General features: G+C 42.8%; 1 pseudogene; it reads right to left on the bottom strand.

Annotated features, from left to right (window-relative positions):
• Positions 1-8640: 8640 nt before the first annotated feature.
• Positions 8641-8730, bottom strand: LOC129401398 (U6 spliceosomal RNA; annotated as a pseudogene).
• Between the last annotated feature and the right edge of the window lie 13260 nt (positions 8731-21990).

Here is a 21990-nt window from a genome sequence, read left to right as displayed (position 1 = left end):
GAAAGAAAGAAAGAAAGAAAGAAAGAAAGAAAGAAAGAAAGAAAGAAAGAAAGAAAGAAAGAAAGAAAGAAAGAAAGAAAGAAAGAGAAAGAAGATAAAAGCACTTTTTGGTTTGAAAAGGAAAAAACATCTGCTTGAAAAAAATACAAGTAGTCACAAGACCTGGCTTAAGCATACTCCACCCCACCCTAGTTCTGTAGGAAACCTTGAGCAAGTGATAAAATAGTGTCAACCAAGGTGTGAAATAGACCTACGAGGCAGTGGTTCCTTTCTCTTGGAGTAATTGTGGAAATTAAATAGTTGAGGTTTAAAAATAAACAATACAGAAAGTGTATGAGTCTTATGAAGAAATATAAGTCTTATGAAGAACCAAAGAAACTTTTTATAATGATATCAGAACTAATCCAGAGGGTATTTCATGTACAGCTGAGAAGAAAGTACGTTGCACTGTTGGTAGGTGGAATGTCCTAGGAGTGTCTGTTAGGTCTTGGTGGCTTATAATGTACAAGTTCTCAATGTTTTACTGCCAATCTGTCTAGATTTCATTACTGACAATGCAATATTGAATTAATTACCATACAGTAGAACTGTGTGTTTATTGTTAATTGTGTCATTTTTACTCCATATGTTTTAAAATTGTGCCATTGTGTGTATATAAATATCATATTTTATTCATGAATTGACCCTTTCAAGTGTACAATGTCCTTCCTTGTCTATTATCTCAGTTTTTTAAAATTAAAATTAAGATCAATTTTGGATGAAAAGAAAAGGTCCAAAGTAACTACCTCCAACTTTTGTTGATTTCAATGAAAAGATTTGATGTTAAATATCAACTGTGTCCTTTACGAACTGAGTCACCTATAGCAAGTATCTTTCTCTATGACCCTCAGGTTCCCTCTCATTAAAATAGGGATAAGGCCTCCTGTGAGTATTAGAGGCCAAATAGATTACAGGCTGGGCATGGAGATAAATTTTATAGAATTGCCTGCAAAATTTTTCAACTAACTTTGTAACAAGCCACTTTGGTGCTCTGTGTCTCCCAGGCGAAATACTATCATCTTCAAACTACAGTGAAGATGGAAGACATATTTATGAAAAGCAGTGCCATGGACTCAGATAGGACACCATGCACAACCCTTCTCTCCTGTAAGCTAGACTGAGAGTCCCAATTCACGTTCACATGGCCAGAGTCCAAGTTGAAGAGATACTGTTCACAACACCCTGTGGGATAGTTGTTAATGAGCCTAGGGTATGAAGGTCATCAGTGTGAGTGTGTGTGTGTGTGTGTGTGTGTGTGTAAAGAGAGAGAGAGAGAGAGAGAGACCAACTGATTTTGATCCCCACTGCCTCCACAGGAAGGCAGCCAGCCTCCCTCTTCAGAAGCTGACCCTCCCAGTGTCCATGAAAAGATTAAGAATCATAGCACACAGACAAAGCAACCTGAGTTCCAAATTTTTATCTTCAGAGAGTCAGGAAACCCAACAAGGTGGGAAGCTGCAGAGTTGTGGGCTGAGTCTCTTCCTTTCACCCAATCTCTCCATTCTCCCAAACCAACAGGCTATACTCAGCCCCACCTCCCCGCCACGTCCCCAATCCGGGGTGCTTTCCCTCTCCCACTTCTGTCTGCACCCACCCTGTCCCCTGAGTCCACCCCACCTCCATAAATTCCATTCATTCCATGAAATCTTGATTAAGCACTGGGAAATATCAAATATATTTTTATTTGGTTTTATTTGTTGTTATCCACATACGATTTAAAAGAATCTTAATATCAATGTTTTAGAAATATAGTGTTACTCATATTTTTATAAAAATGTTTTTACAATTCGAAAAGTAATGGAACCAGGGCTGGAGCAATAACAGAGCGGGTAGGGCATTTGCCTTGCATGCAGCCAACCTGGGTTCGAATCCCAGCATCCCATATGGTCCCCCAAGCACAGCTAGGGGTGATTCCTGAGTCTAGAGCCAGGAGTAACCCCTGTGCATCGCAGGGTGTGACCTAAAAAAAAGAGTAGTGGAACTAGCATAATGAATGCTCATAAACATACCAATGTCCCCCAAAGTATCCACATTCTGACCTGCACATAAGCCACTCATACCTTGTATTTTCACATGAATATTATTTTCCCTGTGCTTGAAGCAATGCTTTAATATAGGTAGAACTTTTCTTTATTTCAACAGCAAAGGAGCTTTGAGTTTCCAACTAATCATCTCACCCAGGATCACAACCAAGATGGTCTCCTGCCTAGACAAAATTCCTTGGTGTAACAACTCATGGCTGTTACGTTTGGGGCAACATTTCTGTCTTCTTTAATTTCATTTGCCTCTTAGAGATAATATCATCATCCAGTTTGAGTGTAGTTAAGTCAGTCATTCCCCAAAAAGGAGTTGGGTCAATGTAGGCATGCCAGAGTTAAGGGTTATATGTCTCTGCCCCTCACAAACACATTCACCTTCCAAGTCACCCAGCGGAGTGCCGAACAGTCTGGTTGTCTCCAGGAGCTGTGTAGACATGCCCAGCACTGGACCCTGTTTCTACCTGGAAATGATTCTCTCTCCTGAGAATTACACAATTGGGGGTGAGGGGTTGCTTTTCCTAGTACCTGGAAATAATAGGTTCCTCTCTATATCAGCTTAAGAAAGAACAATTTTTGTATAGTTGATTGATCTCAGAAGAATGAATCTATTGAAACCAAAAAAATTCTATAATAAAGCAAACTGACAACAGCAGAGCAGAGAGACACCCCCCCACCTCCTATTAGACGGTAGCACCAACAGGAAATGATCCTTGACTCAGTTCAAAGCCCCTGAAATACTGGAGTTTCAATATAAGGTCAATATCACACACAAATTTCCGTCTTTCTGAAACTTACACAGAAAGATACTGAGAATATATGTCCAGGTCAAATCATGCAAGTTTTGCTACTGTTTTAAGTATTTATAAATCCAATAGAGTATTTCAAGTAGGACGACTTTAGACAGAAGGAAATGGCTTAAACTAACAACCACCATATACTTGGCAGTGGTAGACGTGCTAGAAACTGTAAGCCAACATTATCACACCATCTAGGGTCATCCTCCCATAAACCACACTCGCCATTTTACAGATAAGGAAACAACATCTTGTTGCATGACAAATAAACATCAGAAGCAGGGGTCAGACCACACCTGTCTAGTTATAAAACTCGGGTGCTTTCCATGAACATCACCTATTATGATTAATTTAACTCAATGCAGTTTCATACAATTTTTCTCTCCATCAGGGGGTATCTGTATTATTTTACAATAGTTTAAAAAAACTTGCATATTTAGACACAAGCTCAATAAATAAATAATCCAGCCACAGAGAAGGAGTGGATAGAATTAAAGAGCCCAGACACCCAGGTGCTTGTTCGTGGTCCTCTATAAAAGCCTTTGAAGATAACAGAAATGTGACCACCTAAAGGATGGTCCTGCTGAGGGAAAAATGACAGTCCCTTTCATTACAGTTTCCAATCATTCCTACAAAAGGAAGCTTCCACACAAGTCTTGTGATTGCTCATTTGTAAACAGTATCTATGTCAAGTGGATTCCCTTCTCTGGTTAATCAGGTTGGGTTTGGATAACCAAGTTGAACTGCTTAGGCTTCCCGTGATGAACCTCCCTCCGACTACCTGAATCCTTTCCCCCCACCCCCTCTGTTTCTTCTCTGCGTCTGTTTATATCTTCCTGGTTTTCAATTTCTTAATGATGTTTTAACGAGATGCCAGTTACACATGCAAATTGGAAAGAGGCGACATTGAGAGATTGCTACCTGGTGGTAAATTTATTAAAATCAAGGCGGTTTTAATAACTTCCTTGCATATGCATCCGCCTCCATGTCTGTAATATTAGTTTGGGGTGTTTTTTTTTAAGCCTTAATAGAACAAGTGTGTTAGGTGAAGTCACGAGGAAAAATCTAATTGTTTCATGTTAGTCTTGCTTCCCCAAATAGATTATATAGAAGTAAAGCATTTTCCTCTACCTTTTTTTTCTTTCTTTCTGATTTTTGGGCCACACCCAGTGATGCTCAAGGCTTATTCCTGGCTCTGCACTCAGGGATCACTCTTGGAGGATTCATGGGACCATATGGAGTACTGGGATAGAATCCAGGTCAGCCACATACAAGGCAAATGGGTGTCCACTGTTCTATTTCTCCAGTCCCTTCTCCTCTATGTTTTAGAATTGTTTCTTGCAACACTTGCAACCAGTTTTCTCAGTCTTCACTCATCATCACCATCAGCATCAGGACAGCAACCATTTATGAAGCACTCAACTCAAGGTCACTGAGGAAGGGCTCGGGAGAGTTCAGTGGGCTAAGTACATGCTTTGGATGCAGGAGGCCTGTGTTTGATTCCTAGCATTGTCTATGGTTCTCCAGCACTCCTGGGGTAATTCTAAACCAATGGAAGTCAAGAGCTGAGAGTCTTTCCTGGTGGTATTCAAAAGACTCTCTGCAGGGGACTTGCAGGGTGTAGCCCCTATTTAGATAAAACAGAACAGGGATTGCTCCTCAAGTCCATGTCCTCCCTTGAACACATGTCTCTCTGTTTCTTTGTTTGCTTTTTTTCCACTCTGGAGAAGCCTTGTTCTTTCTCAAACATGTACTTCTCCTTTTCTCTTCTTTCACATCTTTCTTCATATATTCATATATATATATATATATATATTTTATGAATCACTGTGAGATACAGTTACAGACTTATAAACATTTGTGATTACATTTCAGTCATACAATAATCAAGTACCTGTCCCTCCACTGGTGCCCATTCTCCACCACTAATGTTCCCAGTATCCCATTTTTCACATCTTTCTAAATATGTTTAAATACTTTATTCCTTCACACACACACAAAAAAAGAACAAAACAAACAAATCTCAAAGCTGGACAATGAAATATGTTTAATCTAAATCATTCCAGATTCCTGATCTAACCCTCCTCAATTTCAAACTCTTTATGCCTTTGTCTTAGCTGACCTTGTGCCCTTTTCATTGTACCTGCTGTCTCTAGTTTTTCCTTCTTCCCCTCCAGTCTCTTCTTATTCTTCTTTCCCCCTCTTTATCCTCAACCTTCCTCGCTCCCACCCTTCTCTGAATCAATCATTGTCCTTTCTCAACCCAACTACATACATTGGAGTTTTCTGGTTTCTTTTTGTGGCACCAGGGATTGAGCCCAGGTCACACATGAGATACTTGCATCTACCATAAAGTCACATCCCTGGCCAATATTCATTTTGGTCATGACTAAAACCGATATTGTCTGTTAACAACTTCCATGCCTGAGCTTCTGTTTCTACACAGCCAGACAGCCATCTCCATTAAGGGACAAGCGAAGTCCTCATAAACCCAAACCTTTCCCAAGACTCCTCCTGATCCTGTGCTTGCTACCTAAATAAATCAGAAACCCAACCGTTTCCCAGTCCTAATGAGAAGGAAACTCAGTGATGTCCTCTGTCATTCCCATCCATCTCTCACACATCCCACCACTGGGCACATGTAGGTATAATGCATCCCCTTTTTTTTTCCTCTCTTGGAAGCAGGTCATCTCTAGGAATAAGGTACCACAACCATCACTAGAAAGTTTCTGGTTCTAAGGTTTAGTATTGAATATCACCCTGGACTATATGCAAACCATATTCCCTTGCCTCCACTTTAACAAAAACTAAACTTCTGTTTTTCATTTCTATTTTACTAACCTCTTGCTTTATTTCCCAATCAATTCAAGTTAAAACAGAAAGTTTTTATTTATTTAACTTCTTAAAATTCCCAACAGCTGCCAATCACCCCTCTTCTCCCATCAAACATGGCTGAGTCCCATGGGCTTGTCATGAAATTTTCCCTTTCCTTTCCACCTTAATCATGAATTCCTGACCAGCTCCTCATGTCTTACCTGGATCTTTGCAAACAGTCCCCATGTCACCTCTCTTCCTGGCCAAACTCACCCCTCAGCATGTCTAGAGTTTTCCGACTAGAGCAGAATAGAAGCTATGGCTTCGCAAGATTACAAATGAAGTATCAACTCCCAAGATATAGCCCCAAGCTCTTCTCATTCACACCATGTGAGACATGTCACTCAGTCCAGTAACCTGCCATGCTGTCTCTCAGACAAAGAAGCTCAAGCTTAAAAAAGTTGCATCATCCAGTCAAATTCAAGACCAGAAAGATGCAGTCACTTTTACTGGGAAACAAACAGCTCAGGCAGTGAGTAGTGTACAAATTCTGTTACCTTGAAGAGATTTCTAGAAATTAGTGGATGGCAGGTCATGTTTGGGTCCACATAACAAGGCTGGGCTGTTTGAGATACTCATATTTAGGTATACAAAGTGCTGGACCTCTCTGAACCACCTGGGACCTAAAACATAACAACTCAGCAAAACTTTGACAAATAAATCATTGCTTCATTGATTTGATCCCTGTAACATTAGAAAAATACTGAAATGGGGTTTTTGTGTGTGTTTGGTTTAGGTGTATAGTTTTGTTTTGTCCTGTGGTGCCTGAAACTGAACCCAGGGCCTTATACATGCAAGGCAAGTGCTCTACTCTTGAACTACATCTCCAACTATAATTTTGAGTTCAGAATCAAAAGTCTTTGTGGGTCAATTACAATCTCTTCAATATTGGAGAAGTCACTTCTCCTCTTGAATCCTCTGTTTCACCCTCTATAAAATGGGCTTATATCTCCTCTCTGACAGGGTGATGGTGACAATTAAATGTGGCGTAGCATGTGAATGCAGAAACTTAATCTATGTCTCCATCTGTGGGATTTTTAAGACCAACTTACATTTCTCACTGATGCCTTAGACTCAAATTTCCATCAGAGCTCAAGCTTCAAAACTCATATTCCTAAACAGTTGTTCCTAAAGAATTTATGTCTCTCTTTTTTTAAGCCCATAATCCTCCCTAATTTGAATCATGGGAAAAGCATGAAGAGAATCAATTTTTATATGAAAATTGCCTTTGAAATGGCTGCAGCTTTGTTCTCAATCAGGAGCTTATAATGATGCATCTCAACTTCTGTTTGTGTACTTGATTTGGTGCTGGTGTGTGTACGGACTGCATATATTTGATTTTTATGATATTTTTTATGTTTGCAAACAGCGTTCTATAACCTAAAATATCTCTCCATTTAAATGCCAGCTATTAAATACACAAAATAGACAATCAATTTTTTTCCACACATGCGGTCAATGCTTGGTTTTGTCTGAACACTGAGAGTAATCAGAAAGCAATCAAAGAAATAATAGAAATCAGATGTGGGGAAGGGTGGCCTTAAAGAATATCTTCTGTGCAGCCGCCCTCCCCTTATTTTACAGATGGGAAACAGAGGCCCAAAGAGGAGAAAGGGCTAACCCAATACCACACAGCAAGTGGGAAAGTCGGAGACTCAGTGAAAAATGCAGGATCCTAGACCCTCCCTCTGCCATAGGCTTCCTTTCAGTACTGTGCGGTCTCCCCTGCTCTCGGAGTTGTGAAAACCTAACATGTATAGAAGACTTCAAGCTTAAACCAGGGAGATTCAAAACTGTCACCATGGTTGTAGAACCAAGTGGCCACTGAGCAATTCTCTGTTTATTCTGAGAGAATTTGTAGCCAATTGACATTCCTGCATGTAGATGATAAAACCATGATCCCATCCTCAGAAAAAGCAGAAAGTGAATCTTTTCATTACCAGTGGTTTTGGGTTACCTTCCCTTTGTTTCCCAACCTTAAAAACCTCATAAAGCATGATCTTTGGAGTCAGACCCAACCCTGGACAAGTGGTTCCCTGATTCTGACATCTGGAAATCCCTATCTTTTGGGTTTGATTTTTAATTTTATTGTTCTTGGGGTAACATGGTTCTAATAATTCACATTAATGATTTGACATACAACTTTACTACACCTAACACCACAGAATTGCCAAAGACCTTCCTCCACTGTTCTTTTTTTAAATGATTTTTGAAATTTTTATATTTTATTTTTATAAATCATCATCACCATCATCATCCCGTTGATCGTCGAATTTCTCGAGCAGTCTCAGTAACGTCTCCATTCGTCCTAGCCCTGAGATTTTAGAAGCCTCTCTTTACTTGTCCTTCCCAGCAGTGCCTCATTGGAGGCTCTTTCAGGGTCAGGGGAATGGGACCCATCATTGCTACTGGTTTGGGCATATGAATACGGCACAGGGAGTTTGCCAGGCTCTCGCATTAGGGCAGGAAACTCTCGGTAGCTTGCCAGGTTCTCCGAGAGGGAGAACAACGCTATAAGATGTCGGGAGCTTGGTTTTATAGGCTCTGGATGTTGGCCGTTGATGAGATTACATGCCACCGGGGGCAATTTCTGGGTGTGACCTTCTAGCTACTGGAAAATGGGGGATCTGGGCGGAAGAGGCCCAGTCCTGATCCAAGCAGGCTTGGAGATCTCAGCCCCGGGTCCCACACACCTGGGTTTCATAAAAGTAGTTCACAATAGTTTATTACAGATTATATTTAAAGACCAATCCACCACGGAGCATCTTCCAACCACTATTAGAGGGAAGTGAGTGAAGGTTGTTATATTTCATTCTGGAGCCACTTAAGCCCAAATATAAGAGAATACAAGCAAGTATATTAAAACCAAACAAATGTGTGCTACTTTTGGTAAGAAAAATATAGAACTATTCACAAATTTGAGTGTCATCCTTGCACAGGGGCCATGCTAATCTCCCATTTTAGTATATGCTGCCGAAGCAAGCACCCTCCACTGTTCTTATGTCACTTCCAATCCATTTCTTCCTTCCCCACCCATCTTCCCCTTACTGGCAACCTTAGTTCTGTAGTCAAAGTCGAGACAAACAAACAAACAGAAAAAAGGTTTGCCTTTGTTGAATGCTGTCCATTGCCTTGCTTTGTGCCTTCATAAGCAACATAAGAGTGAGATCATTGGCTATTTGTCCCTTTCCCTCTGATTGACTCTGCTTAAAATGATCAGAGTCCCTGTCTTTACAATAAGGATAATAAAAGCTCCTTCAGAAGGTAGTTGTACTAATCTGAAAGCATCTCATTCCACAACCAGCCCAGAATAAGAACTAAAGGTTGCCTCCTTTCTGGCTGATTTCCTCTCTTGCCCCCATCCCAACGTATAAAGCTTGGCAAAGAAATGTCTTACAGACTGGAATGCTTGATGTCACAAAGGAAGCAAATGACAAGGTGAGCACAATAGCTCCAAGCTAGCAGGACACTGGCACAGACTATTGCACAACTATTCCTTCTACCCCTTTCATGTGTTAAAAATTAATTCCATTTATTGGTCAACTTTTCCCATGAGAACACATCTTTAATTTAATCATGTAAATCAATAGGAAAATCTAATTCACTTTAGAGAAATTTGCTTCAAGGCTAGCCTTATGGGAATGAATCTGTTCCTTTAAGTGAATCTGTAGCAAGTGGCCTGTGTCTTTATCACAGTTACAAAGGGATATAAATTAATCTCCAGCCCATTCTAGGAAATGGAAAGTTGATTAAATAAATGGTGGCTCTAGTGATCCAAACGATCTGTCATGTTTTAACATCTTAGACACTGATTTTAATCCTGAATTTTACCCCACTAAAATTTTAGATCCCTGTCCCTATTTAATATTCAAATTTACCTTATTATTACTGTAAAATTTCCACATATAACATTTATTATTGTTCGTTTTTTTTATTTCCCTAATATGTGTTCCAAAGTCTGTCTAGCTTTGGTTTATGGGTTGTACCTCAACAAGAAGGGAATTACTCACGTCTAGCCCCCGTGTTTCACTTGTCAGATGGCAAAATTCTTGATCTTACTCCCAGAGAAGCCACCCCTAGCCAACCTATGGATTTATTGTGCGGGTCAACTGAAAGAATGAATGCAAATGTCTAGTAACCCATACAAATTGCTCATATATCCAACAGATGATTGGTTGAAAAATAAATGATCAAGGCCATACATAAACCTCTATTGAGAACTCTATTTGCCAGGTACTCAAGTAGTGAAAATAGGGGCCATTAAGATTCATGCTAAACCTTAAGGAGCAATAGTGCAGAAATTAGGTAAGTAAACAGATGCTCAGAACACAGCACAAACATGTGTCCCAGCGTGGGATAACACTGGGGGCACCCTTGTCTTTCACTTGAAATCAAGGAAGACTTCCTGGAGGTGATAAGCTATAAAGACAATGAGGCAGTTAACCAGTCAAGGAAATATGATTGTCTCTATTCATCAAAATTCGACATAATATTTATCATTTTATAGAAGTAACTATCATAAGATGATGTTTCAGATATGTACCATTGCAAATCAACATTTGTAAATACTACCTTGATTTCGAACTCAGTCCAAATTATCTTTCACCTTACAATTGAATCTATTTATCATATTTATCCACTCTCCTTCCCCCTTCTATATTGATAATCACTAATTTGGTCTCAATGCCTGAAAGTTGGAGGTTTTTTAAAATTGTACTTAGTTTATTCAAAACATCAGTGTCGATATACAACATGGATAGTTCAACCATGTGGTATTCTGTCTTCCTCCATCTGATTTGCTTCATTAAACATAACAGCCTCTAGGTCCATAGTGTTATCACTATGGTAGTGGGGTTTCATCAGTTTTTCTATAGCTGACTTAAATATTCCATTGTGTATGTGACACATCTTCTCCATCTAATCATCAGGCACTGGGCACTTAAGTTATCTCCAGCTCTTGGCCATGGCATATAAAAGACAGTTTTATTATCTACTATGTCTATACTATACTTGCTCCTGGGAAGAATGTTAGGAATGTAAAAGAGACAGACCTTCCACTGTATCATTCTAAGATTCCATCAGGACAATAAACCTACCATAAGCATAATGGGGACACAGGGTTGAGTGAGGGAATTAAAGTTTCTGTACATGTGAAAGAGGCTGGGGGAATGAAGGTGTAAAACTCAGGAGCCAAAGGGTTAAAGTGACAGAGGCTAAAAATTTTAACCTCAATTTCTAAAAATACGAATGGCCAGAAGGCCTATGAAAAAGTATTCATTGTCATTTGCTATCTGGAAAAAGCAAATGAAAACAGCAATGAGATATCATCTCGCACCAATGATAATGGCATATGCCAAAATGTCTGGAAACAACGGGTGCTGGCAGAGATACATTGAAACGGGAATATTCATTGACTATTGGTGGTAATGTTGTCTGATTTACCCTCTATGGAAAGCAGCATGGATATTTCTCCAAAAATAGTAAAATAGAAGTCACTATAACCTAGTGATACCACTTTGTGATATCTACCCCATAACAAATTGGTTTGGGGGTCTAGAGAGATAGTGCAGTGGGTAGGGTGCTTGTCTTGCACACAGCCAACCCAGGTTCTATCCCCGACATCCCATGTAGTCAGCAAGCCCTGCCAAGAGTTATCCTAAAACACAGAGCCAAAAATGTTAATTTTTTTAAAAATGTATGCACACCTGTGTTCATTGCACTGATTAGTACACAGCTAGGATATAGAAACAACCCAAATATCCAAAGATAAAGAAGTTGTGGTTTATAAACACAGTGGAATACTATGCAGCTATAAGAAAGGACAAAAAGTAAGCAGTGTGTTGCATCATGACCTGTAAGGTGTCATGAAAAGCAAAGTAAGGTAGACAGACAAATACAGGATGGTTTCAATCACCCAGAGACTATAGAGACAAAACAAGGGGAAATAGAATAAGGAATAACAAGCCCTTAGCCTTGAATTATAAAACATTAACCATTACTGGAGGCAGAGCTGATAAGAAATAAAGTTTTGACTAGAGGTGACATTAGGCAAGAGGTGGAAGATTGTGGGCACTTTTGTGGTGGTGAGGTATAGAAACTTAGTACCTCAACACCATAAATGTTAAGACTACTATAACCATGTCACTGAATGACAATAAAATCATTTTAGAAAAAATGAAATTTCAGCCTCGCTATTAAAAGAGATAGAGCACACAAATTCAGGGGATAGGCTGAGAAACTACCAGAGTGATTATGTCACCACTTTTCTCTTACCCTAACACACCACCCCAGCTTCCCCTTCTTTCTATTATGGTTCAAGGGAAGCTCTATCCAGATCTCCCCCAAAGCCCAAGGAAAAGTTTGTTGTTCTGGAGACAAAAAATTGGCATACCTTAAGCAAACAGTTTAATCTCCAACTGAAGCTTTGTGGCAAGACTCTGAGGTGGGTTGGAGCTTGGAGGTCTTTATCCTTTAAGTGCACACCTGAGCAGTTTGGTATTCTGAACTGACCTCGCCCCAGGGCCCCTACCCTCCCAGTGCTGCAGCAAATGGATGAAAAATAGTATCATTAAACTCTTTGATGTTCTCCTGTCTAATTGAACCTGTGAAATTTCCTAAGGTTCTCTAGTCTCCAAAAATTCAATTTTCCATGTAATGCATGGTGACGTGTCAATAAATCATGCTGTAAAATAAATGCGCGGATTCTTTTGTGCAGGAGCGAGTGAGGAATAAACCTTTCGTAATTGATAAATAATGTCATTGGAATCAATAGCTGGCAGAGGAGTTGGAGGAGTAAGCCTGAATCATGTATGAGTGCTCCGGGGTGATCAATGCCTTTGAAACAGCCAGAAGCTCCAGGAGCCAAGTGTATAAATTACTGCCTTAATATTACAGCAGGGCCCCTAGTTTAAAAGATGGGTATCTTACTAAGTGATGGCAAGAGGGGGAAATGGGTCTGGGTGCGGGTGGGTGAGTTCCCTGATGAGCTTTCTCTGAAGGGCTTAGAGGGCTTCTGCAGATGGTTAGCAATGAAGACGAGGAGCAGATTGTGCAATCTGGAATCTGGGGCGAAGACAGCAGGATTCCAGTTCTGGCCAGTCCTGCCTATGGCCCACGTTAGCAGCGAGAGACGCTATCTGCTGCAGGAACATCAGCTTGCGCTGACATAGAGGATGAAGGACAAGCCTGGGGTGCATTGACTCAGGCTCCGGGTAGCAGCTGCAGACCATGTTGGACCAAAGAGAAGCTGTGCAGTGAAATATCAGGAGCTTCAGCTTCAGAGTCAGGCCGCTCAGCCCCGCCACCAGCTGTCTGACTCCAAGGCAAGTGTCTCCTCCTTTGTAAAATAGAATAATAACGCCAAGCTCACAGATGCAAGAGGGCGAAATGGAATCCAGTAGCCTGGTGCCTCTCCGTACGTACTAAACACCAAGCAAGTTGGAACGATAAGCACCTAAGTGGTGATATATTGCTTCGAGGATTCTTCCAGACCTTTCCTTGTATTATTGTATTTAATCTTCACAGCAATCCCACAAGATAGTTGCTATTATTATCCCCCCATGTTATGGAGGGGGGAACCAAGACGATACATGCCTTGCCCAGATCACCTTGCTCTGAGTGTGGGTGTAGAAGTCAAATTTGAATATCAGTGGTAACAAGTCAGGACTGAGCTTGCAGCCAAGAAATTGCTGGAGCAGAGTGTAGAGCTGCCCTGGTCAGTCACGCAGAGAACTGGGCTTGGTGGGAGCACCCCATGTTGCTTTTCAATTTTGACTCATGGGTAGCCCGGATGGAGGAAGGGAGCAGGGGAAGGCTATAGTATGTTCAGGTCCCGTATTCAGCGTGGTTCCATATTCCGAGCCATCGCTCCTGCTCTCTGAGCTGTCTCAGCTGTAACATAAGAATGACCCTGCTGGCCCCGGGAGTTTCTCTCCAAGAAGAGAAAAAAGTGGCACGGGAGCTGACAGCAGAGGCTGTCGGTCAGTTGATGCTTCGGGTCAGCCTGAGAAGAACCGGGCTCAGCCCCGCCTGACTGTGTGCCCTGGAGCCAACAGCTCCTGTCTGCATCTCGGCTGCCTCATCTCTGAAAAGTGACCCCCGACACCAACCTCTACAGCCTGACTGAGAATCAGAGGAGCTAGCCGATGCAAATCACCTTTGTAACAGGGCCTGCTACGGAGGGGGCCCTGAGAGAGAAAAAAAAAAACAGAAAAGATCAGTTCTCCCTAGCCTCTTTTCCTTCTGAAAAGAGTTTAAAAGGCATCCGACCAGAATGCACTGCTCAGCTGTAGAGGGGACTGTACCAAATTACGTCTGCAGAACTGAAGCTAGCAGCCAGGAGAAATCCAGAAGTTGGTTTTTTATTTGTTTGTTTGTTTGATTTTTAATGAGCCAATCCCTGAATTCAGCTTAAAGTCACTTTCTGAGAAACACACTTCACTTGCAGCAAATGTGTCTCCAGGGTATGTATTTTGTAGGCCCCTGCGCTGATGGTCCCACACTTACTTGACTGTGATCTAGCTTAGCATCACCTTCCCTTGTTGGAGGATCAGTTTTGTGAAAATTAGGCATTTTGTGCCTTAGCGTGGTTGGGATTCCTCAGAAGCAAACCTTGAGGCTATAGCTGGAGTGCCAGTGATTAATGTAGGACGCAGTCCAAGAGAGTAAAAGTGTGGGGGAAGGAATCGGGGAAAGAAAGACAAGAAAGGTGCACTAATGAGCAGATTTTTACCATGGGCCACTGGGGGTTGAGTCCACTTTGGGAAACCGTGTAGGACATGTCCCAGTGGGAGCCAGCATGATGGGTAGGAAGATGAACCTCCCACCAGCATGGGTGAATCCCCAGCTTACTAGTCTATGACCCAAATGAGCACATGCTCCAAAGAAAGCCTGCAGATACTTGCCAGAGAGAGCCATCACTGGGGCCGGAACTATAGTACAGCAGGTAGGGCATTTGCCTTGCATGCAGCTGACCCAGGTTCAATCCTCAGCATCCCATATGGTCCTCTGAGCACATCAGGAGCAATTCCTGAGTGCTGAGCTAGGAGTAACAGCCCTGAACATTGCTGAGTGTGATGCAAACAATAATTTAAAAAAAAAATTAAATTCCATTATCCGTGGGAAGGGACATATGAGTTTTGTAGAGCACCTGCTATATACCTGTCTCACTTGCTTATGTCCAAAATACTGGAGCTCTTCAGGAGCCTATCCTGATAATCTGTGAAAAGAATGTGGAAATGAGTGAGAAGCACTACCCAGGGTCAGAAGTAATTTCACACGAAGGTGAAAATTTGAATCCTCTACTTCAAAAGCCTCGGAGAACTGCTCTCCCAGAAGAACTTGACAGGAAGGCATGGTTTTTGTAGCTGGGCTGGACCACTTTGGGCACAGCATCCTACGTCTGAGGACCACACTGATTCAGAGACTCACACATGCAGCTAGAGGAGACATCAAACAAGATTTCATCTTTCTTTCCTGGTGGTCTGTTATGAAAGGCGCAGAGCTGGTGGGGATGCTCCAGAGGCAGAGGAACTTATTGCCTTGAGAGCTGACCTCCTGAATTAACAGAGTCCAGGCGATTGCAGGGAACATAATCAGTGATAAAGGAACTGAGTTGGGTTAGTGGAAGTAACAGGAAGTGGATTTCCATTCAACCACAGAATGACTTCTCCAGCCCTTTGAAATGAAATAGACTGATGGGTTGATTCACTCATTTGGCAAACCTTGATTCACAACTCTATATGTACCACGTTGAGCTAGATGATGAGAACATAAGGATGAATGAGACAAAGTCCTTGACCTTGAAGTCAAGTGGTGAGTCTAATACATCAAATGGTCATTAAAATGCAGTGTGTGTGTGTGTGTGTGTGTGTGTGTGTGTGTGTGTGCTCTAATAGCAGAGGTGTGTAAGGGGAGATTGTGAGAGTCAGGACTAAGGGTGAATTGTCAATGTGCTCAGGGGATAGTGGAGATTATTTTCCCACACTACAATGTTCATTCATTCATTAGCTCATTTTTTTCTCATTCATTTATGTATGTTCTGTGTCAGGTCCTGAGAAAAATGAACACCATCTCTGTCTCATTGGAGGTCCAGCAGGAAAGCATCTATTATTTCATCCTCAGACTCTTCAAAGCCCTATGGCTGGATCAGATTTACAAAACTGTTAGTGGTAGGGTTTCCTGTTTATAATATCCCAGAACTATGTACTCCACCAGAGTTTCCACTTCCTTCCACCACTGTCCCCGTTCTCCAACTTTATATGCCTCCTACCCTCTCCTGGTCCTTCTTCCCATTCTCCCTGCTTCCTACTGAAGACCAGTTCCCAGTTTCTGTTGCCTTCTGACATCTATTGTTTCTTCATTACGTTTAGTTATATACACATAAGAAGGAAATCAGTCTCTCTTTCTTAACCAAGATAACTATGAACTAAGATAAGCAACCACAGAGAGGAGGTAGACAGCGTAGGTTAGATTTACCCAGACTGACTTCAAGTGCTTGTGAGACCTCCAAGCGGAATACATCCAGGGGGGCAATTAGATCATCGCCTCCCCAGTGACCATTGGAGGTCCAGGATGGAGTCTCCTGCATCTGGCCAGCAGTCCAGCCATCAGCATGGCCAAGCTCACCCCGAGAGACTGTGCACTCCTGTCCATGAATCTGAGCACCGCCTGCCTCCGTCTTCTTTCCTCTTACAGACCCCTCCTGAGTTCATTTCCCTTGTTGCTCTTTCCACCCGTTTTGAAGGATGATTGGTTTTCTGGGCAAGGAGCCCAGTGTGTATATGTGTGTGTATAATTTTAAGCTCTTGCACCGTCCTAAGCACTTACCTAGATATGGGCGAGATATAAATGTATGCATCTGATAAATTTATAGTCACACCATGCTTTAATCTACATACCAGTGGGTCATTAGAACGGTGGTAAAACGAATGCCCGTCAGGGAGGGGAGAGCCAGTGTGCTGACGCCCATTACACCTGGCAGTTGTCATAAAACCCCCAATATGAGGGAATAGTAGTGTGTTTGACTGGGAGAATGATTTTTGTTTCCTTTTCATTATTCTTAATAAAAGGAGATGGTGCCGAAAAATTGTGTTTCCTGGGTTATTTTTCCCTAGAGATCTTTTATAAAACACGGAATACATAACAGACCGTGTTGCAGGCAAATGCCTCATTAAGGGAATATAGTTAGAAAGAAATAGTAACCAAAACGAACAGTTATTTTCTTTATTTTTTTTACCCTCTGCAAAATGGAGAAATTGAAGGCGATATGGATTTAGTAACAGCCCTCAACTAATATTGTGGAAACACGAGGCAAGCAACGGAGATGGAGATGGAGGAGTCTTTCCGTGTTGCCCTGTAAAAGCACACGCTTTGGGGAGCACCACCTCCAGGACAGGGTTTTGTCCTGCCTGCTGAGGGCTTGATTCAGGCAGCCGGGTTAACACTTCCTTTTCTACCTCCTCCTCTCTTTCCGTGAACTTCCATCTGATCCCACGCCCTCTCATAGGGAGGTAAAGAAACCAAATCTCCACCTCTAATTCACTCGCCAGAACTGGAGAACTGACTGTACTAGAATCTTCCAGCCATTCCCTCTGCGTGTCTCCTAGTCCCTCAAAGTCACTGTGCAGCCCTCCAAGCTCATCACTTGCCCACCGCCATCTCTACCCATCCAGGATCCCCATCCTGGGGATCATGTCATGATTCACCCAACAGCACAGACCAGAAAAGCTCTACTGAACCTCACAGCCAATAACTCCCATGTCCTCTTGATTCCATCTCTTCATAGCACCCAAAGGCATTCCCTGAACTTCTAACCCCACTGCTGTACCCTGGTCTACTCAAGCACCCCACTCCTCCCTCTGCTCTCTCTGCCCCTGCTCAGAGTTAACTTTTATAGATATCCCTAGGTGAGACCAAACACCTGAAAAAGGTCAGACCCGAACACCTGAAGAATCTGCCGCCAGTATTCGTCAATACACTGGCTTGGCTCTTCACACGCTGCCTGCCTGAATTCAAGGTTCTGTCCCAATGGAAAACCAGCAGGACCGTTCTGTTGTACAAGAAGGGAGACATCCATGACATCGGCAACTATCGCTCTATCAAGTGTGAGAAGGAATCCAAAGTTCCAAACTCCATTGACGATCAAGAATCAGGGATGCTGTCTCATTTGACAAGGGGTCAAAAATCAGATGGGCTGGACACGTAATGTGATTCAGACTGGACTAAAGCTGTTACCAACTTGATTCCATAGGACATCAAAAGACCACATAGCCGCCCACCTACGAGATGGTCAGACTTCTTAGTCAAACCCCTGCATGAATGGTTTGAGGGTCTTCGTGTTCCTGGAGCGAGCAGATACCATTGGGCTACACTAACACACAACAGGGACAAATGGAGACGTTACTGGCACCCGCTCGAACAAATCGAAGATCAACGGGATGACAAGTAACAAGTGAAGTGACAAGACCTCCCTATTTTTTTCCAGAACCCCATTCAAGAATCTTCAGGGACTGCAAGTTTCCCAGCTGCCTAGTACCCCAGAGTTAGAACGTCTCTCTGCTTTCCTCTCTCTCCCTTTTGCTTCCCCTCCAATCATCTGGTACATGAACTACTGGTACAGTGCATCTGGGAAGCCAGTTACTGGTTTCCTGAAATTCCCATTACCCCTCACTCATTCACCTTTGCACACTGTTACCCTCCTCTCCCTGGTCCCTGATGCCAACCTCTTCCCAGGTGGCTTTGACTAGCCCTGACTCGTCCTTCAGCAGAAGGTGATGGTTCCACTGCTTTCAGGAAGCCTTCCAGATTTCAGCACACTTAGAGCCCCACTCTCATAACAATTTCCACCAGGCAAGGTCATTATCCAATTCTTGTGGGGTTTTTTTACCCATTGTGCAATGAGTGCCTTGATGGCAGAGAAGTGTCTTTTATTGACTTCTCTGTCCCCACTATAGTGGCCCCTACAGATACAAGGTTCAGCTGTCAGTGACCAAAGATGGGCCCAGAGGAATTTCAAATCATGAAGATACAACTTATTGAGAGAAGAAGAGGAGACATAATGACCCTTGAAGTTATTTTCCAAGCCAAGGATTTGAACCTGCTTCAAATAAGGAGCAATAAAAGAGAATGCTGTGCTCCAACCACAGCAGATTTGCAGTAGGCTGGTGGAGAGGCAGGAGCATAGTTTTTGAAGGCCAACACAGTGGGTTCAACTCTAACAGCTGTTTTTAGCTGTTCCTCTCTGAAAGTTAAAGTCTTCATTGGAAGTGAAATATGTTGACTCTCCTCTTGCTGGGCTTATGAAGACCAGATCCAAGCATTAAAATTAAGTACAGGGATTTGATATCTGGTGTCCATAAAAATCATGACATTGGTTTATTATTCTTCTTAAGACTAAAATGCACATGACTTGTATTGAATCAGAGGACTACATGGTGCATCTGGGAAGTCAGAACTAGTTGGACGTTCTTTCTTTCTTTTTTTTATTGTGTAGATGAGGAAACTGGAGCCCAGAGAAGCGAAAACACATGTCCAACGTCACACAGGTAGAGAGTGTGTGAGTTGGAATGTCAATTCAGATCTGTCTGGTGCACATAACCCCTACCCTCCCTGCCCTCACCATAGAGACTACATTATCTCTTTTTGGTGATTTGGCTGAAGAGGGAGGTTTGGGCAAAAGGCAGCAATATTCAGGCATGGGGAAATCAGTGCTCAGCGAGGAGTACTCAGATTGGTCCTTTCCTCAGGGACTGATGAACCCATCTACCCACGTCAAATACTCTCTTGAATTACCACCTCAGTTGTTCCAATCCCTGTCTGTTTCTGAAAACCACACGAAGACTCACTGTATGCATCTAGATAGGGCCTCTTCATAACGTGCTCCTCAGAGCCCTGGTTCCTATGACCATGTACACAGGAAGCAGGAAGGGGTGCATGGGAGGGATAGCCACTTCATTCCTCCCACAAACAAAGCCATGTCGGCTTATCTATTTCACCCACCATCTTCTATATAATGTTTTCCACACCCAACTTCCTACTGCCTTAAAGATAATTCACTAAATAAAAGATCCAGCAGTTTTATGCCACTTAAGGGAAACTGAGACCCAGAGCAAAGCCATGAGCCTAAGATGCAGTAGCTTGCTGGAAACAGAGCATGGATCTGTCCCAGACTTCTTCCCTCCGAGCTCCCCCAGGCCCTCCCTACCCACCCGTGCCCAAGCTGTCCAACACGAAGCAGATTTAATAACCACAAACAGGAAGCATTTATCTCTGAAATAACTGTTACAGTGCAGAATAGGAAAATCAATGCACTTATTTGCACATGCTGGGAGCAAAAGGCGGGTGCGTGTGGGGTGCTGGTTGTGGGCATTCGAACACGGGAAATTGGAGCCTGAAGAGAGGTGGGTGATGGGACATCACCCGACACTTGCTAGGCTTCCCCTCAGCTGACAGGTGACCACACCCACCCAGGTTTGATTCTAAGGTATTGACTGTGACTGTCGAAATTATATCTGGGAAAAGCAGTTGACTTTCATCTCAGTCCCCAGTGACAATGAAAGGAGGTGATGATTAGAGAAATATTGATGGCCCCGGAAAGTCAGACAGCCTGTCTGAAGCCAAGGCTCAGTCCATGAGACAGGAAGCAGGCCAAGAGCCTGAGAAACTCTCCTGGCTTCAGAAAGGGGAGAAAGGAGTGCAGAGAAGGGAGGCACTAGTTTGAGATTATGGTACTGATTAGGGACAAAGTCAAGATTAGAGTCAAGGAGGAGAGGGGTGGGCAGGAAATAAGTGAGGATCAATGAGTTGGTGTTGTATAAAACTAGGCTTTGAGTAGGCATGCTAAAGCAACATCTACAGATGTCAAACTCTCCGGCTATACACCCAAAACCTTGACAAGATGTCCAACCAATGTCACTTCAATTTTAAAAACTGAATAAAGGGGTCAGAAGGTAGGTAAGACAGAGAAGGAACCAGTATGACAATATTGGAAATGATCATGCTAGATAAGAACTGAGTGTTGAAAGCAGGTAGAGATATATATGATAACCTTTCAGTATCTACATTGCAAACCACAATGCCCAAAAAGGAGAGAGAAAGAGAGGGACAGAGAGAAAGAGAGAGAGAGAGAGAGAGAGAGAGAGAGAGATAAGAAAGATGCCTGCCATAGAGGCAGGCTGAGGTGGGGGAAGAGAGTTGGAGGGTGCTGGGAAGGAAACTGGGGAGACTTGTGCTGGGAAATGTACACTGGTAGAGGGATGGGTGTTGGAACACTGTCTGACTGAAACCCAATCGTGAACAGCTTTGTAATGAGCTATTTCTCAGCGATTCAATTTTTTAAAAAAATTTAAATAAATAAATCATGATCACAAAATACCGTTAATCGTCGATTTCTCGAGCGGGCTCAGTAACCTCTTCATTCGTCCTTTCCCTAGGATCCTAGAAGTCTCTCTCGACTTGGCCCTCCCAACAATGTCGATGTCGCAGTGGAGGCTCTTTCAGGGTGAGGGCAATGAGATCCAGCTTGTTACTGGCTTTAGCATATGAATACACCATGGGAAGCTTGCAAGGCTGTCCCATGTGGGCAGGAAACTCTCAGAAGCTTGCCAGTTTCTCCCAGAGGCTACAAGATCCACGCGCTTCTGGGAGCTTGCTTTTAAGTCTCTGGATGTTGGCCGTTGATGGGATTACACACACCTGGGTTCCTCTGCCGATACCTTCATGCATGAGGCCTGTTCGAACATGTGGAGAGGGGCCTCGAGCATGGCTGTGGCTAGGTTCCGGTGGTTTTTGGCTGCCGGGAGTTCTGCTCGGGGTGGGGAGGGAAGCTGGAGCCCATCCCCTCTGAGGGGCCCCGGGGAAGACAGCCAGGCATGTGGGCAAGAGGCTCTAATAAATAAATAGGTACAAATAAGTTTTTTTTCTATAAACCAAGTCTCTAGAGGATTCTGGAAGGCAGAAATCATCTCTTTATGACCTGGCATGGACTGGAAACTTGAGAAATAGGAGCAGGAGAAATGAACACTTATCTGCTCAAAGCTCAGATCTCTTTCCAAAATATCTCGTCTCTCAGAATCATCTTCCAGCACTGGGGAATAAATGCTAAAGGTCTTAGAGGTCTTTTGCCTTTTCCTTTCACATTTCAAGCTCTAAACATTTCAATGGAAAATCATATCCTCTTGCACCCGAGTTGACCTCATTCCAACAGTGAATGTCTCTGCTTCAGAGGCGATGCTCCAGAGACCCAC

Source organism: Sorex araneus, chromosome 1 (genome assembly GCF_027595985.1).
Source record: "Sorex araneus isolate mSorAra2 chromosome 1, mSorAra2.pri, whole genome shotgun sequence".
Taxonomy (NCBI): domain Eukaryota; kingdom Metazoa; phylum Chordata; class Mammalia; order Eulipotyphla; family Soricidae; genus Sorex; species Sorex araneus.
The sequence above is the reverse complement of the archived record's forward strand: the minus strand, read 5'-3'. Positions and strand labels throughout refer to the sequence as shown.